The sequence below is a fragment of the Saimiri boliviensis genome, chromosome 3 (assembly GCF_048565385.1).
Source record: "Saimiri boliviensis isolate mSaiBol1 chromosome 3, mSaiBol1.pri, whole genome shotgun sequence".
Lineage (NCBI taxonomy): Eukaryota > Metazoa > Chordata > Mammalia > Primates > Cebidae > Saimiri > Saimiri boliviensis.
In genome coordinates, this window is record NC_133451.1 from 119,382,233 (window position 1) to 119,401,712 (window position 19,480).

The window sequence follows — 19,480 nt, forward strand, 5'->3', positions numbered from 1 at the left end:
TTTTCAAATTTTAAATTTTCAGATAGTTTTTCTATTGCTACAGGCATAAAGTTAGCCAAAATTTAGCCCAGGGGAAGTACTTGATGTTTTAAATTGTTTTGTGTCTTCTTAGCATGGATAAATGTATGTAAACCCAAGTTTTTTTTTTCTTTTTTTTTTTTTTTAATAAAACAGAAGGAGAAAGAAAGAGAAAGAAAGGAAGGAAGGAAGGAAGGAAGGAAGGAAGGAAGAAAAAGAAAGAAAGAAGGAAAGAAAGATTCTTAAGACTGCTGGAATCTTGAGTTCCAAGGCTGGAAGGGTTTTCAAGAGCAAGGTTTATCAGTTACTTTCATGTCTTGGCTTCTGAAATATTACTAAAATGTCCACACCAGAATGGGAAAAAATAAGTGAGAGAAGGAAGGAATGAGGGCAGAGTGTCTGGTGACAGAATGGCCGGACAGACAACATCTGTAATGGCATTTTTTGCCCATCAGCGAGTGCTGTCTGGCTGTCCCAGGTGTGGGCAGTAAAACGGACCCTGAGCTCACAGACCAGATCCCTAGACGAGACACACCGCGTGTGTTTGAAATGGGCTGTTGCTATCTTTCGGCCCCACTCAGGCTTTTGAGAACTGTCATACGCGGTCCGTGTGGGCAGTTCCCTGGTTGTGGCTGAGTCTGTGGTTGACTTTCCAGTCTGCCTGATTCTTCCAAGCGCATTTCTCTTTTAATTTAGTCAGTTAAGTGTCTGATCCACAGTACTTCCAAGACCGATCGTTTCTGGCTGAACTTTAATCTTGACCCATTCAGGCTACAAGGGGGCATCCATTCAAAGAAGGTTAGTAATTCAATCACCCCTGAGCTAAGAAAGGCTTTTTCATCTGGTAACTAAAATATGGGCTTCCAAGTTAAAGAGACTTTGTTTTGAGTCCGAATTCTATGTCTTATTATTAGACAAGTCATTAAATATTGTAAGCCTTAGCTTATTAGTTACTGAAAATTGGAATGAAAATGGTGACTACGCCAACCTGTTGTGAGAATTAAATGAGATCCTGCATATGAAACCCTGAGTCCAGGATGCAGCAGATGGAAAGCACTAGTAACTTACAGCTTTGCAGAAGAGGAAGGAGATGAAGGGAGGCAGCGGAGAGGAGGTGGAGGGAGGAGAAGGTTCATGGTGGGGAGGATGTCATTCAGGAAGCCAGAGCCGCGATCTTCACCCCACACGGAGGGCCTCCCTGTACCGGAGAAAACAGGCTGAAATGGTTGTGGAATAGATCACCTGGAGAGACACTGGGATGTGTTCAGCCGAAAGCAGCCAGAGCCTTTGCAGCAGGGCGGTGTACAGACCTGGGAGTGACACTGACACCCTGCACGTGGGACTGGAGCCTTCTAGTCCACGTCAGGGAGACTTTCCATGGGAACAAAGATGGATAGAGAAGAGTGGAGAATAGGCAAGAGATGGAAATCCATGCAGACAGCTGCTCTGCAAGTGATCCGATCTCCACTGAGGCACTTCATGTTGAGTCTAGAAATTATAGAGGCCCCTAGTATCTGACAAGGTTGACGGGAGCAAAGCAAGACCCAGGCTGGCAGGAGTGCAGGTACCATAAAGGTTATACAGATAAAGACCCAGACGAGAACCTCCTTATTATAAATAAGAGGGTTGGTAATGAAAAAAGCTAGATTCCATTAGGTGGAGTTTCATGAGGTTAGGAAAGATTGTTGAAAGTACTCAATAAATTCTTCTAAAGGGTGTCGCGTGAACAGTTTTAATTTCTCACCCACTAAGAGCAGGATTGTCCTGGGGTCTGAGGTGAAGCTGAGCCCATTAAAGGGGGCAAAGTCATTACCTGTTGTAGAGGAGACAACTCTAAGGACAGGGTACAAAAAGCCAGTTCTCATGAGAGCACTTGAAAACTGGAAACATTCTGAAAGATGGGGAGAAAGTCCTTCAAATGCCTTTGAGCAAGGAAGAGTCAGCTCCACACTGAAACCCATGATGGCTGTCACATTCATGGTGAAGTGCGGAGAGGGTAACTGCCTAGACGGAGTGAGGCCAGTCGGTGCTCCAGGTGAGCGGCCCGAGTGACAATATCCGTGTTTCCTAGTTCCTCCTTGGTCGACATTTTCAGGCAGAAGTGCCTGTGGAAAGTTAATGCGTCCAATTAGTCACTTGGTTTTCTTCCCTCCCTCCCTCCCTCCCTCCCTTCCTTCCTTCCTTCCTTTCTTCTTTCTCTCTTCTTCCTTTTTTTGACAGGGCCTTGCCCTGTCCCCTAGGCTGGAGCACAGTGGTGTGATCTTGGCTCACTGCAACCTCCACCTCCCAGGCTCAAGCGACTCTCCCACCTCACCCTCCTGAGTAGCTGGAACTACAGGTGCACTTCACCATGCCGGGCTCATTTTTGTGTTTTTGGCAGAGGCGGAGTGTTGCCGTGTTCCCCGGGCTAATCTGGAACTCCCGGCCTTGGCCTCCCGAAGTGTGGAATTCCAGGCGTGAGCCGCAGTGCCCGGCCTAGTGACTCAGTCTTCTAGGAGCACTGTCGTAGGGACTGCTGTGCCTTCGACCTGTTACTTGGAAAAGGATGAGCACGTCAGAAATACGTATTTCTGTAGAGGAGCTTGGAAGATACTAGAAACAAATATGCTAACTTTGCTTCAATACGTCATCTGATTTGAACAGTGAAAGCGAAACTTACCTTGGACGGAATCGAGGGGACTTTGCAGCCCCTGTCTTCCCTCTTTCCATACAGTCCCCTCTGCACTTGGTGGTGAACTGTCGGCCTGGACGCCCTCCTCGGAGCTTCAGATTTCCGTCTCTAACACCTCCCTAGCAGCTGTGTGATTTTCTTCTCACCTGGAAAAAAAAGATTTTCTTCTCCAGGCTACATGGCATAGTCTTTCTGGTTATCCATTGGTCCTCAGTATAACACAGAGGCAATTGTCAATTTTTTTTTTTGTACTTTAAGTTCTGGGGTACATGTGCAGAATGTGCAGATTTGTCACATAGGTGCACATGTGCCATGGTGGTTGGCTGCACCCATCGACCCGCCCTCTACATTAGGTATTTCTCCTAATGCTCTCCCTCCCCTCGGCTCCCATCCCCCTGATAGGCCCCGATGTGTGATGTTCCCCTCCTTGTGCCCATATGTTTTCATTGTTCAACTCCTACTTATGAGTGAGAACATGTGGTTTTTGGTTTTCTGTTCCTGTGTCAGTTTGCTGAGAATGATGGTTTCCAGCTTCATCCATGTCCCTGCAAAAGACACGAACTCATCCTATTTTGTGGCTGCATAGTATTCCATGGTGTGTATGTGCCGCATTTTCTTTGTCCAGTTTATCACTGGTGGGAATTTGGGTTGGATCAGGTCTTTGCTATTGTGAATAGTGCTACAATAAGCATACATGTGCTGCATACCTGTGTCTTTATAGTAGAATTTATTACTCTTTGGGTATATACCCAGTAATGGGATTGCTGGGTCAAATGGTATTTCTGGTTCTGGATCCTTGAGGAATTGCCACACTGTCTTCCACAATGGTTGAACTAATTTATACTCCCACCAAGAGTTTAAAAATGTTCCTGTTTCTGCCCATCCTCTCCAGCATCTGTTGTTTCCTGATTATTATTATTATTATTTTTTGAGATGAAATCTTTCTCTGTCACCCAGGCTGGAGTGCAATGGTGTGATCTCGGCTCACTGCAACCTCTGCTTCTTGAGTTCAAGTGATTCTCATGCCTCCTGAGTAGCTGGGATTACAGGCATGTGCCACCATGTCTGGCTAATTTTTGTATTTTTAGTAGTGATGGGGTTTCATCACGTTGGCCAGGCTGGTCTCAAACTCCTGAACTTATGATCTGCCCACCTTGGCCTCCCAAAGTGCTAGGATTGCAGGTGTGAGCCACTGTGCCCGGCCTGTTTCCTGATTTTTTAATGAGCGTCATTCTAACTGGCATAAGATGGTTTTGATTTGTATTTCTCTAATGACCAGAGATGATGATCTTTTTTTCATATGTTTGCTAGCTGCATAAATGTCTTCTTTTGAGAAGTGTCTGTTCACATCCTTCACCCATTTTTTAATGGGGTTGTTTTTTGCTTGTAAATTTGTTTAAGTTCCTTGTAGATTCTTTGTCAGATGGATAGATTGCCAAAATTTTCTCTCATTCTGTAGGTTGCCTGTTCACTCTAATGATAGTTTCTTTTGCTGTGCAGAAGCCCTTTAGTTTAATTAGGTCTCATTTGTCAATTTTTGACTTTTATAGCAATTGCTTTTGGTGTTATGAAGTCTTTGCCCGTTTCTATACCCTGAATGGCATTGCCTAGGTTTTCTTTTAGGGTTTTAGGGTTTTTATATTTTTAGGTCTTATGCTTAAGTCTTTAGTCCATGGCAACTGTCAATTTTATTTATGCATTGTTTTCTCTGTATTTTCTAAAGTTGCAAGGAAAAAATAGTATTTATTTTTAAATTACTTTTGTTAATATTCTTTATTTATTTATGTAGGCTAATAGAGCTTATTAAGCTATTGATCTTGGAGGAAAAAATGAATATACTTACTTAATTATATGGTTATTTGAAATCTTTACTGAAGAAAACTCACAAATTCTTCTATTTGAAATTAAATATGAAGCTTCTACAAGTGACTGTACAACCTTTTTTACCCATACCTTTTAAGTACTTTACACAAGTAATATTTTATTTACAATGCTACCAAGATTTTTTAACCAAAATAACAACTCTATTTTGAAGGAACCTAAATTTGACATGGAGAAGCAAAAACTTTTCTATAATATTTTATGATACAGAATTTAATTTAAGGAAGGTAATCTGTTTGGAATTCATAGTCAAGAACAGGGCAGACTAGAAGCATCTAGTACAGCTCAAATCTTAAGTTTCCAAATGTTAATTTCATGTTGTTTCTTCCTTTGATTTTTATTCTCTTTAAAATATTTTTCATTATAATTCGTAATTCAATAGATGCCTGCTTATTATGTAGCACTAACATATTTTCAGCTTTCACTTTCACATTCTACAGATTTGCATTAAACACCTACTGTATGTAAATCACTGGGTGAAGAACCGCAAAGCAGTGAGCCAGCCTGGCAGGTTCGTCCTCTCTCAGGCAGCCTGCCTTCTACCAAGTGAGCGCTGGATAGGAACCTGTGATGCTCTAAGGTACAAAGAGGCCTCAGGTGTCTCTAATCCAGTCGTCAGGACAGGCACCCTAAAGGAAATGGCATTCACACGTAGACAGTGGAGGATGAGTAAGAGATCACAGAGCTAGTAGGGGCGGGGTTGGAGAAGACATCTCAGGCTGATAGAACAGCATAGGCAGAGAATAGTCTAGAGCCTTACAGGACATGTTAGTTTCAAGCCGTTAACTTAGGGAAAAAAAGATGCTATGGAAAGTTTTCATCATGGGAGTGACACCGCAGGGCTGCTACGTGTTCCCACACACATCACAACACGTGTGTTACAACACCTTATTGTACGCATGATGGCACCTGGGGTGCATGAAAAAGGGTACCTCGGCCGGGCGCGGTGGCTCAAGCCTGTAATCCCAGCACTTTGGGAGGCCGAGGCAGTTGGATCCGAGGTCAAGAGATCGAGACCATCCTGGTCAACATGGTGAAACCCCGTCTCTACTAAAAATACAAAAAACTAGCTGGGCATGGTGGCGCGTGCCTGTAGTCCCAGCTGCTCGGGAGGCTGAGGCAGGAGAATTGCCTGAACCCAGGAGGCGGAGGTTGCGGTGAGCCGAGATCGCGCCATTGCACTCCAGCCTGGGTAACAAGAGCGAAACTCCGTCTCAAAAAAAAAAAAAAAAAAAAAAAAAAAGAAAGAAAAAGGGTACCTCGTTTATGTGAGTGCTGCTCACATTGCAGATAGCTGATCTTTATTTATTAGAGTGGTTTTCTGGTAGGTGGTGATAAAATGGATTGTTCTAACAAAGTATTTCCTGACAATGTTTTGACAGATGGAAGTGAGTTGTCTTGAGGAAAGGGCCCTTTAAAGATTTATACAAAGGCAGTGAGTTCGGCTAGCAGCTGGCTCTGGCTGTAACCATTTGCATTTTAAACTACTCCTCTAGTGAACATTTGGAGAGTTAAGCAGAAGAAGGAGGTGGCTGTGGGATGCCATTTAGGAGGGTCTTGTGCTGTCTCTGTGAGGCGTGATAGTGGTTTGGGTTAGGATGGTAAATAAGGTGAGAGCAGATGTGAGAGATATTTAGTGAAGAGAATCAACAGACCTTGACAGTTGAACAGATGTAGGATGGGGACTTGTAGATTTCTGGTCCTTAATTTATCAATTTCACTTGTGATTTTAATAGAAATTAATCATCTAGCTCTCAAACTTCCAGCTACTCTCCCGACAAGTCAAGGGACTAAGGGACTGCCTTAACAAGACCTGACTTCTTTATTCAGGTTGAAATACATCTCTTGGTATTCTGCTTCAGCCAGCTTTGGCCTTTTTGTCTGTCAAAACAGCCGAACACTGCTATGCAGCTGGTGTTCGCTGTAATCCTCGGTTTGCACTGGACCGCCCTGTTTTCTCATTTCTCCAGCTGTTGAATGGCTGGATTCCATCTGATTGCATCCTCCCCTCTCTAATGCTCTCCAGAAGCTTAAGCTCCTGATTTTCCATGGAAATTCCTTCAGTTATTTCCTCTTAATTATCATACACTCTTCAATTCAACTCTTTTGAATTTTTCTTCTGTTCTCTGATGAGTTTATTGCGTTCTAACTTGGCCATGGCTGAAAATATCATTAACCTGCTGCTGTTTTCTGTATTCGTCTTTAATAACAATGTTGAAAATTTGGTTTGACTCCCACCGTGAGGAGCTAGGCAGTGGGCATGCTTGCTCTCTCTCTCGCTCTCTCTCTCTCTCTCTCTCTCTCTCTCCCTCACTCATAAGCTTTGCAATTGGAAACACCACTCCTCTTCAGGCCTTTGTAAGAATTATTATGAGTGTGGAAAGCAATTCAATCCCAATTAATTAAGTTTTGTTAAAAAAAAACCAAACATCTCATGTACATTCAGAAGTCTTCCTCCTTTCATTAACTATACAACTGAGCCCAAAGTTACTTTATCTAAAATGTTTAAAGCCCGGCCATTTTACCATGCTTCTTTTTTGATAACTTAAATATAACGATTTCTCTATATGATCATTTTTAATCATTTGACTTTGTGGATTCTACTCTAATGGAAAATAGGAAGAATGAATGTCATGCCACATTTAAGCAAGCAGAAACAATTCACCGATTCCTTGGAAGAGTTTGATGGTGGCCACATTTGCCACAAGACATAGTAGTTTCCAGTGGCCAAATGATGACCTGTCCTTGACCCCTGCAGATTTAGTGTGTTCTTTCTCCATAAGAGAGTACATTAGCCGTAGGGACAATGGGAAAGACATTTTAACAAGAAGATCAGAAAACTAAAAAAAACAACTAGGTGCGGTAGCTCATGCCTATAATCCCAGCACTTTGGGAAGCCGAGACAGGTGGGTCATGAGGTCAGGAGATCAAGACCATCCCGGCCAATATGGTGCAACCCCGTCTCTACAAAAAATACAAAAAACTTAGCTGGGCGTGGTGGTGCGTGCCTGTGGTCCCAGCTACTCAGGAGGCTGAGGCAGGAGAATCGCTTGAACCCGGGGGGCGGAGGTTGCAGTGAGCTGAGACTGAACCACTGCACTCCAGTCTGGTGACAGAGCAACACTCTGTGTCAAAAAGGAAAGAAAAAAATAGGGTGAGGCCTTTGGTTAACACATGGTTAGAAGAGACGGTAACAGCAGAACTACAGTATTTCATGTAATTGAGATTTTTAACTGCACACAACTCACTATGGTGAACTTGCCCTTAGAAAATACCTTTCGGCTGTAGGTGATTAGGACTTTTCAATTTTCTTTCTCTTATTTTCTGTGATGTCTACCTTCTGTGTATATGGTCATTAAGGAATGCCAAAAGGTGAGCTAGGAAAAGTAGAAGAAAACGACTTCATTGTGTGGCATTCTCCGAAAAGATTTATGGGCAGTGGAGGAATACTTTTCTCATATCATTTTGGGATTACTGTATATGTAGATTTCTACTATGAATTGCTGTCTAACTTTCATTTATATACATTTCTGAATCTACTGTATTTTAACCACACAAGGAGTCAGAAAAGAACCAATCCAATAGCCAAGTCTTTGGGAGGTTCAAGGAGCAGTAATAGACACATAAGCAAAGACCAGGTATTAAGAGTCACAACCGCTAAACAGTGTTTAAGAAAGAGATTTCTTTTCTTTTCTTTTTTTTTTTTGAGACGGAGTTTCCCTCTTGTTACCCAGACTGGAGTGCAATGGTGCGATTTCGGCTCACCGCAACCTCCGCCTCCTGGGTTCAAGCAATTCTCCTGCCTCAGCCTCCTGAGTGGATTACAGGCATGTGCCACCATGCCCAGCTAATTTTTTGTATTTTTAGTAGAGATGGGGTTTCACCATGTTGACCAGGATGGTCTCGATCTCTTGACCTCGTGATCCACCCGCCTCGGCCTCCCAAAGTGCTGGGATTACAGGCATGAGCCACCGCGCCTGGCCAGAAAGACATTTCAAAAGTTTCCTCAGGAAATTTTGTTGAGTGCCTGTGGTTGGGAGTCCACTAGATTTTCAAAGAGCATTCCAACATCCCAAAGAACAAAAATCACAATGTTGTAAAGGCTCTCCTAGAAGCTAAAGATATGTATTAATCGTCATTAAATTATGATATCTGGAGCAAATATGTGTACCAGAGGAAGACTCACCATCCCACATAGATGAAGAACATCACTAGCCTCCATCTGAGGGAAATTTAACTGCCAAACAAATGCGTAACACTGCTTTTTCTGTATGTGATGAAAATGTCTGTTCTGCTCACAGTTAATCTCTACTTCTGGACACTCCTGCCTTCTATAGAAGGTGATTAAATTAGAAAAAAGTATCCGAATGTTGAAAGAGAAATTGAATACCGTAAAATTACTGTATGTTGCCAATACCACAAAAATACAAAAGATCATTCAAGGTTACTATGAAGCCTTTTATGTACATAAACTAGAAAACCTAGGGGAGGTGGATAAATTCCTGGAAACATACAACCCTCCTAGATTAAACCAGGAAGAAATAGAAACTCTGAGCAGACCAGTAACAAGCAGCGAGATTGAAATAGTAATTTAAAAAAATTGCCCCAGCTCCTATTGGGGGGGGCAGTGGAGGACAAGGGGAAGGAGAGCGTTAGGACAAATACCTAATGTATTTGGGGCTTAAAACCTACATGATGGGTTGATAGGTGCAGCAAACCACCATGGCACATGTATACCTATTAACAAACCTGCACATTCTGTACATGTATCCCAGAACTTCAAGTAAAAAAAAAAAAGTATTAGGCATTAAAAAAATAATTGCCAACAAAGAAAGTTCAGGACCAGATGGATTCACAGCTGAATTCTATCAGACATGCAAGTAAGAACTGGTACTAATCCTATGGACACTATTCAACAAGATAGAGAAAGAGGAAATCCTCCCTAAATTATTCTATGAAGCCAATATCACCCTAGTATCAGAACCAAGAAAGGACATATCAAGAAAAAAAGCTACAGCCGAATATCCCTGATGAACATAGGTGCAAAAATTCTTGACAAAAAGCTAGCTAACAGAATCCAAAAGCATAGCAAAAAGATAATTCATTATGATGAAACCATGATCAAGTGGGTTTCATACCAGGGATGCAGGGATGGTTTAACATACACAAGTCAGTAAATGTCATACACCACATAAACGGAATTAAAAACAAAAATCACACGATCATCTCAACGGATGCAGAGAAAGCATTTGACACAATCCTGCATTCCTTTACGATTAAAATGTTCAGCAAAAGAGTATAGAAGGGACACACCTTCATGAAATAAAGGTCACCTATGACAAACCCACTGCCAACATTATTCTGAATTGGGAAAAGTTGAAAACATTCCCCCTGAGAGCTGGAACAAGACAACGATGCCCACTCTGACCACTTCTATTCAACACAGTACTGAAAGTCCCAGCCAGAGCAATCAGGCAAGAGAAAGAAATAAAGGGCATCCAAATCAGTAAAGAGGAAGTCAAACTGTCACTATTTGCTGATAATATGATTGTATACCTAGAATACTCTAAAGACACCTCTGAAAAGCTCTTAGAACTGATAAATACATTCAGCAAAGTTTTAGGATACAATATTAATGTGCACAAATTAGTAGCTCTGCTATACACCAACAGTGACTAAGATGACTGTCAAATCAATAACTCAATTCCTTTTACAATAGCTGCAAAAAAAAAAAATACTTAGGAATATACCTAATGAAGGAGGTAAAAGATCTCTACAAAGAAAACTAAAAAACACTGCAGAATGAAATCATAGACAACACAAACAAGTGGAAACACATCCCATGTTCATAGATGGGTAGAATCAATATTGTAAAAATGACCCTCTGCCAAAAGCAATATACAAATTTAATGCAATTCCCATCAAAATACCGCCATCATTCTTCACAGAACTAGAAAAAAGAATCCTAAATTTTATATGGAACAAAAAGAGCCCACATACCCAAAGCAAGACTAAGCAAAGAGAACAAATCTGGAGACACTACATTAATCAACTTCAGACCACACTATAAAGGCATAGACACCAAAGCAGCATGGTACTGATGTGAAAATAGGCATACAGACCAATGGAACACAATAGAGAACTCAGAATTAAAGCCAAATACTTACAGCCAACTGATTTTCAACAAAGCAAACAAAAACATAAAGTTGTGAAAGGACACCCTATTCAACAAATGGTGCTGGAATAATTGGCAAGCCCGTGTAGAGAATGGAACTGGGTCCTCATCCCTCACCTTGTATAAAAATTCCTCAAGATGGATCAAAGACTTAAATCTAAGACCTGAAACCATAAAAATTCTAGAAGATAACATGAGAAAAACCCTTCTAGACATTGGCTTAGGTAAAGACTTTATGACCAAGAACCCAAAAGCAAATGCAACAAAAACAAAGATAAATAGATGGGACTTAATTAAACTAAACGGCTTCTGCACAACAAAAGAAGCAATCAGCAGAGTGAACAGGCAACCCACAAAATGGGAGAAAATCTCTGCAATCTATACATTTGACAAAATACTAAAATCCAGAATTTACAAGGAACTCAAACAAATCAACAAGAAAAAAAACAATCTCATCAAAAAGTCCACTAAGGACATGAATGAACAATTCTCAAAAGAAGATATACAAATTGCCAACAAACATAAAAAAATGCTCAGCATCACTAATGATCAGAAAAATGCAAATTAAAACTGCAATTCGATATCACCTTACTCCCACTAGAGTGGCCATCATCAAAAAAATAAAAAAGTAATAGATGTTGGTGTGGATGTGATGACAAAGGAACAGTTTTACCTTGCTGGTGGGAATGTAAACTAGTACATCTAGTCTGGAAAAGTGTGGCAATTCCTTAAAGAACTAAAAGTAGAGCTACCATTTGATCCAGCAATCTCACTGCCGTGTATCTACCCAGAGGAAAAGAAGTCATTTTAGGAAAAAGATACTTGCACACACGTGCTTATAGAAGCACAAGTCACAACTGCAAAAATATGGGACCAGCCCAAATGCCCATCAGTCAATGAGTGGATAAAACAGTTGTGAGATATACATATATATATATATATATATATATATGTATGTATCACGTGTTTCCACTTGTGACATATATATCATGATATAGGATATCATATATATCGTATATAGATATATACGATATATATGATATATGATATATCATATATATGATATATATATCTCACATGTGTTTCCACTTGTGATATATATATATACACATATACATACATATATATATATATATATATACACACATATATATATATCTCACATACCATGGAATACTACTGAGCCATAAAAACAAACAAAATAATGACATTTACAGTGACCTGTACGGAACTGGAGACCATTAATGTAAGTGAAGTAACTCAGAAATGGAAAACCAAACATCGTATGTTCTCACTTGTAAGTGGGAGCTAAGCTATGAGGATGTAAAGGCATAAGAATGATAGAGTGGGGCCAGGCATGGTGGCTCACACTTGTAATCCCAGCACCTTGGGAGGCTGAAGTGGATGGGTCACTTGAGGTCAGGAATTTGAGATCAACCTGGCCAACACAGTGAAACCCCATCTCTACTAAATACACAAAAATTAGATGGGCATGGTGGTGGGCACCTGTAGTCCCAGCTACTCGGGAGGCTGAGGCAGGAGAATTGCTTGAACCTGGGAAGCGGAGGTTGCAGTGAGCTGAGATGGCACCATTGCACTCCAGCCTGGGTGACAGGGCGAGACTCTGTCTCAAAAACAAAACAAAACAAAAAACAAATGATACACTGGACTTTGGGAACTCAGAGAAAAACTGGGAGTGAGGTGAGGGAAAAGACTACACGTTGGGCATAGTGTACACTGCTCGGGTGACTGGTGCACCAAAATCTAAGAAATCACCACTAAGAACTTGACCAAATACCAACTCTTTCCCAAAACCTATTGAAATCAAAATCAAAATAAATAAATAAATAAAATTATTGTGTGTTAAGTAAACACTTCTGTAAAAAAATAGAAGAAGCCATTTTAGTCAGCTCAGTAAGAAATAAACACACAGACATAACATAGTGCTGCTGGCTGCCATCAGGTGACTACATGAAATGTCTTAGGGTGGCGAATACTATTAAATTCACAAACTCTCATTCTAGAAAGCATTTAATATCTCTATTTTATAGGCTTAGCTCACATAATAACACTACTAAATGTGACTCTCTATTAACATTTCAGTTAAATTTTCCTCCAAAGTGATATGTTCAAGTGGAGGTTTCAGCAAAATTGACACATTTGGCATATAAATTAATCATCAGGTCTAATTTTGCCAGTATATGTTTTTTAAATTGGAAAATTGGCACAATATATGTATAAGTTGTTGCCAAGACACGTATTATATATTTGTAGTCATTGAATATTGCTCTAAATTATTAGTAGTGACTAATATCAGAAATAAATTTAATAGATTACCTTAATTAAATATTGTATATTTACAAGACAATGAGAAAGAGAAAAAAATTGTAGAGACATTTAGTTGTACCTGTTCAGTCACTGGTTTACCATAAAGACTCAGATTTGTTTATGCCAAGCTGTACATGTAAATGAGGGGGCATTATTATGATGCTATGCCGGTGGCTTAAGAGAGAGAATGTTGTTTTAAAAGGTTTATTTTGCATATATAATGTAACTAGGCTGAATTGGAATTATATAGGGAAGACGGCAAAAAATAAAACAATTTAGTCTAAATTATCATCATTCAAAAGTTTTATGAGGTTAGATAAAATAGAATATAGCCATGATTGAGGTTAGTTTATTCCCTATTGCTTCATTGTTTCTCACTAAAGCATATTTGGAAATAAATGAAAATAATACTGAATCAATTTTTATTTAAAACCAGCAAAATTCTTTTATTATTATTTTCTTAAGTTTTATCACGCCAAAATTTAAATGAAGAGAAAACTGAAGAAGAAAGAAAGATAACTGATATAAATAGCACAGAAGAGCAGAAAACAAGAAGACTGCTTCAGGCTACTAATTTAAAATGACAAGATAATCTGCAGCAAGTGTAGATTCGAGAATAAAGAGAACAAAATACAATAAATTATTCTTGATGGAAATTAAGACTGCTTTTAGTAGTAATTCTTATATTAGAATGTAAGTATGACTCTAATTAAAATAATATCCACAGTTGTCAAGTAGAAATATGCCTGTAAAATTAGCATATTGACAAGACTCATATTTTTTACCAAAATGTACTTGTACCATTATTCCCAAACAGTCTAACACATTTAATGATATTTGGATCCTATTAGAAATAGTGTAAGTATTTCATTCCAAAGGCTATTTAAAAACTTTCCCAAAAGCATACAATTTCCTTAAGACTAGATAAAAATTTCTTGTTGTTACTAATGCGTTTTACCTCAATATTAAGCAAATGCAATACACTGTCTCTGCACCATCATTAATTTTTCCAACTTAAATCAAAGAGGCTGTAAGGTAGACAGCTCAACTGAGGACTGTGATGGTGGTTTGTGCTATCAGATGTCAGAAAGATATTCTTGCAGGGAGAAAAGAACTAACACTCCAGAGTAGCAGCTTTTAATGTTATCTGTGTCATCTCCTCAAAAACGTCCCAAACCCGTGTGAGGTAGTTACTGTTAATATTCTACATGAGGAAGCTGAGGTTCAGAAAGGGTACGTAACATTCCCGAACGTTGACCTCATTAGTACATATTTGGCAAAGTACAGAAACAACCACTATTCAAATAACTGATTTTTAGCAAACTATTAAATTGCCAAATAACTGAACGATAATATTAAAGCTCCTGCAGTAATTAATTGAAAATAATTCAATAATATTGAAAAATTATATTTCCCCATTATGTGTGTAATAAAGATGATTGCAGCACCTTTGAAAACAAGGAAAGAAGGAAAGAAAACCAGTATTGATGTGATTTAAAGAAAGCCCCTCAGAATTTTCGTGAATTCCTCTTCAGTGTGTGTGTCTTTCTTTTCATTCTCTATTGTTCTTTCTGTTTTCTTAAATATTTGTGGTTACAATGTATTATATTTATATTTAATGTAAATTCAATTCTGTTTCCAAGGCTACTTTAAACTTATCATAAGTATATGATTAACTGAGTCTAATAATTATTCGAGTAAATGTACCATAATTTATTGAGCACTTGAAGCATACTTAACATTTAATGGTCTCCTATGGTTTTCTATTATAAGTAATAGCAAGCTGAACACTTGCACATAAAGACTTTTAAACATTCTTTACATAGATTTTTGAGTCATTGAATCACTAACTATATTTTGATAAATTTAGTCAAATTGCTTTTAAAAAAAGTTAAGCTAATTTGTGCAAAAAAGATAAACATTCAAATATTTATATTACTTTAGCCTGGGAGCAGTATTTTCATTAATAGTGGTATTTCAGCGGGGTGTGGTGACTCATCCCTATAATCCAAGCACTTTGGGAGGCCCAGGCAGGAGGATCACTTGAGCTCAGGAGTTCTTGACCAGCCTGGGCAACATAACAAGATTCCATTTTTACCAGAAATTTAAAAATTCACCATGAAATTAATAGGCAGTGGCTATCGCTGCCTATTAATTTCATGAATTCCTAGACCATGGATGCTGGACTCTCTGAGACATAGCTCCAGTGATGATGCCGAATTCCACAGTGGCTACTTATTGTTCCAGATCATCCTGTACATCCGATTTGTTATTCTGCTCCTACTTCCTCCTCCCTTCTCCAGCCTTTCTATCGTCCTCCCAATCCCCTTTGTCATTCATTTCGTCTATCTCAAACGTGCCCTTTCTCTAAAGGATGCCCTGAGCTAGCTTTTTGAATATGCTCTCCTCAATATCCCATAAGCCCCCTTTCGGACTTCCCTTGAGACTTACTCTGTTCTGTTTATATTGTATTTATTATGACATTTTCTTATCTGTACCCCATATGGTATTCTCCCTGTAGTAATGACTATGTCTCTGCTCTTGTTGCCCAGGCTGGATGGAGTACAATGGTGCCATCTTGGCAACCTCCGTCCCCCAGATTCAAGCGATTCTCCTGCCTTAGCCTCCCGAGTAGCTGAGATTACAGGCACCCACCACCACGCCCGGCTAATTTTTTTTATATTTTTAGTAGAGACAGGGTTTCACTATGTTGGTCAGGCTGGTCTCGAACTCCTGACCTCAGGCCATCCACCTGCCTCAGCCTCCCAAATTGCTGGGATTACAGGCGTGAGCCGCCTTGACGGGCCAACTATGCCTTATTTTTTAAAAATCCCTCTCCTCATATTATGATATTGAGCATAGTCTATTTTTAGTCAATGTATGTACTTTTTAAAATAAAAGAATAATATAGTTTAAGCAGCTACAATGCCTTCAATTTAAAAATCTGTGGTTGCTCCATGAAAGAGCACTTTTAAGGAAAAGACACGCATGAATTTGCATGTGATTAATCATAAGTCACTCTGCTTTCAAATCTCCTTCTAGGTAAGAAAAACCAGTGAAGTGTGGACGTTGGAGGGCTCAGCAGGGCTGCCTGAGGATACAGACAATGAGGGAGAGTGACAGGGACAGAGGAACCTCCCAGGGACAGAGGAGCCCAGGATGGAGGAGCTCCTGTAGAGACCTGAGACCATGAGGACGGCCTGGGGAGCAGGAGACAGGCAGGGACAGGGACATGAGCATGACTCAGGGCCACAGCCTAGCCCTGGTGAAAACAGAAAGAACAGACAATGATGCCTATCTTGAAGAAACAGTGTGAAAACACAATGTGTGAAGTCAGTAGGACAAATCGTACAAGTCAGGAGTGTGCGATTAGTTTTCCTGATAGAGGTGCCACAGGACATTAGGTTGGCTGCATGGAGGGCATAGTTTTGATTTTTATTTATTCATTTATTTGTGTATTTGAGACAGAGTCTTGCTGGAGTGCTGGAGTCAGGCTGGAGTGCAGCGGCCCCATCTCAGCTCACTGCAACCTCCCCCTCCTGGGTTCAAGCGATTCTCCTGCCTCAGACTCCCAAGTAGCTGGGACTACAGGTGTGCACCACCACAACCAGCTAATGGTTTTCACCATGTTGACCAGGATGGTCTTGATCTGTTGACCTCGTGATCCACCCGCTTCAGCCTCCCAAGGTTCTGGGATTACAGGCGTGAGCTGCTGCGCCCGGCCTTAGTTTTGATTTTTTTTTTTTTTTTTTTTTTTTTTTTTTGAGACGGAGTTTCGCTCTTGTTACCCAGGCTGGAGTGCAATGGCACAATCTCGGCTCACCGCAACCTCCGCCTCCTGGGTTCAAGCAATTCTCCTGCCTCAGCCTCCTGAGTAGCTGGGATTACAGGCACGCACCACCATGTCCAGCTAATTTTTTGTATTTTTAGTAGAGATGGGGTTTCACCATGTTGACAAGGATGGTCTCGATCTCTTGACCTTGTGATCCACCCGCCTCGGCCTCCCAAAGTGCTGGGATTACAGGCTTGAGCCACCGTGCCCGGCCTTAGTTTTGATTTTTAAATGCACGCTGCAGTCACCTGGGTGTAGAGGAGGTTGCCATACCAAGTTCCATCCACGTGGCCAGTTGTCAGGTGTCATATATGCCTATAATATCCCATTTTCTCACCTGTGAGAGAGCTGATCAGTGGGTAGATTGGTACAAGAAACTGACACCATTTGGATACTGTATCTTGGGAAATGACAGAAGGTCAGGAGCTGCTCCAGAGGTGAAGCAGGCTGCTAGGAAATCTGACATCTAGCGATGCCGCTGTCACAGGCTGTTTGCTGTTCCAGAAAAAGGCCAAAATCCCGGGGGATCCTTTTAGATACAGCAGCTGCCTGGGATAGAACTGAGCCTCCACAAAGCTGTTCTTCATGTGACAACTGCCAGGTCATCAGCGGACAGGGCCTCCCAAGAAAACCGCGTATGTTACGCCCCTCCTGGTGGAGGGGAATCCTCAATCCCCACACTCCCGATGCTCCCCCCAGCTCTTCCTGCTCACCCCATGCTTAAGAGTGAATTAAATAAGAATGCAAATGTATTTTGCAAATTGTACATTAAATTTTAAAATACAAGATTTTTTTTTTTTTTTTTTTTTTTTTTTTTTGAGACAGAGTCTCGCTCTGTCGCCAGGCTGGAGTGCAGTGGTGTGATCTCGGCTCACCGCAACCTCCGAATCTCAGGTTCAAGCCGTTCTCCTGCCTCAGCCTCCCGAGGAGCTGGGACTACAGGCACCTGCTACCACATCCAGCTAATTTTTGTGTTTTTTAGTAGAGATGAGGTTCCACTATGTTGGCCAGGCTGGTCTTCATGTCTTGACCTTGTGATCGGCCCACTTCAGCCTCCCAAATTGCTAGGATTACACTGCACCTGGCCTTTTTTTTTTTTTTTTTAATCAACTTTCTGGCTAATGGGACCCAGAATATTTTCACTGAGAGTATGAATAACAGGGTCTTCATCTTTTCTTGATAAACAGTTTGGACAGTCACGATCCATGCAATGAAATGGACACTCAGCTACAGTAAAATGCGATCTGTGAGGGCAGAGCTGCGTATTTGCGAGAACATTTTCTGGATTCTTCCGCTCTTCCAGCCCCTTTGTGCTCACATGATTTCTTATTTGATTTTCCGCAACTGCCCTCTGAGTCGTGCTTTATTCTCTTCTTCTTTTCTAAGGAGAAAACTGAGGCTCGGTGAATTTTAACCTCTTGAAAAATTAGTGCACTGTTCAGGCATACGTCTATCTGATTTCAAAGCACACACTCTTTCGTTGATGGCACATGACTAAGAGCTGCCGTTTTCACTCTCGGGGAGTAGAGAGCAGCACAGAACTACTCAAGGTGCGTAAGTGACAACGCTAACACTCATAATAATAACCGCATCTGTTATTTACTGAGCAGCTGTGCCGCAGCAAGCATTATGTTAGTGCCTTTACAAAAATAAGCCAATCTTACCCTAAAATGAACTGTAAAGTATTGGCCTTATCACTCCCATTTTGTGTTCTGGGACATTGAGGCTCATCACGTTTCAATTACTTGATCAAACCCATGCAGGAGTAAGACACAGAGCTGGGGTTTGAGCTCAGTCGTGATGATGATGAATCTATGCTCTCAACGAGTTTTTTAAAATGGTTCTTCTGGGATTATTTGGCATTAACATGGACCAGATGAATACAGCGTGCTTGATGCAGGTAGACAATGACCTTCAGGAACTGTAAACAAGGCTGCATTTCAGTGCTGAAGTTTAAAAACTTGCTTCGTTTCTGGCTCCATATGTACTCCTGAGCCTTCAGTGCCCCTGAAGAGATGTTTTCTATCTTGTATTTTGTCAGGATAATTCAGACAATATTTACCACCAATCAACTGGTGTGGAAAAACCCAACAGCTCCCCGTGGGCATCATGGAACATTGGTCAGTATAAATATTACTGGCAAGGACCTCAAAGGCCTCTCAATTCTTGTTCCTTCAACCAAAATTCATTCATCCATGGACTAATCTGCTCCCAAATTTGTAAACAACTGTCCAGTAATAAACTCGCGAAAATGAATAGCATTTTCGAGCAGTTGCATGCAGTTTCACAAATGCTCTTATCGTCAGATGCCCATCTCGGTGATATTTATGAGCTGTTAAGGCGGTGACAGTGGAGAAGAACGTTCTTCATACACGTAAACATGTTGACTTACAATTCAAGGTCCTAATCACCGCTTGAGCTCTTAAAACATCGATTTGTCTTTCTAATTTAGATTGTGTGTCTCCCGAGCCCTGGGCACATATTCTTTATGCCTGGTACAGTGCCAGACCCATCAGCGTTACACAAATAATTAATCTTCGTAATGATAGCTTGCAGAGTTAGACCCACAGTGACT

General features: G+C 40.7%; 1 pseudogene; it reads right to left on the minus strand.

Annotated features, from left to right (window-relative positions):
• Positions 1-1,282: 1,282 nt before the first annotated feature.
• Positions 1,283-19,480, minus strand: part of LOC101041451 (little elongation complex subunit 2-like) — a 59,749-nt pseudogene continuing 41,551 nt past the window's right edge.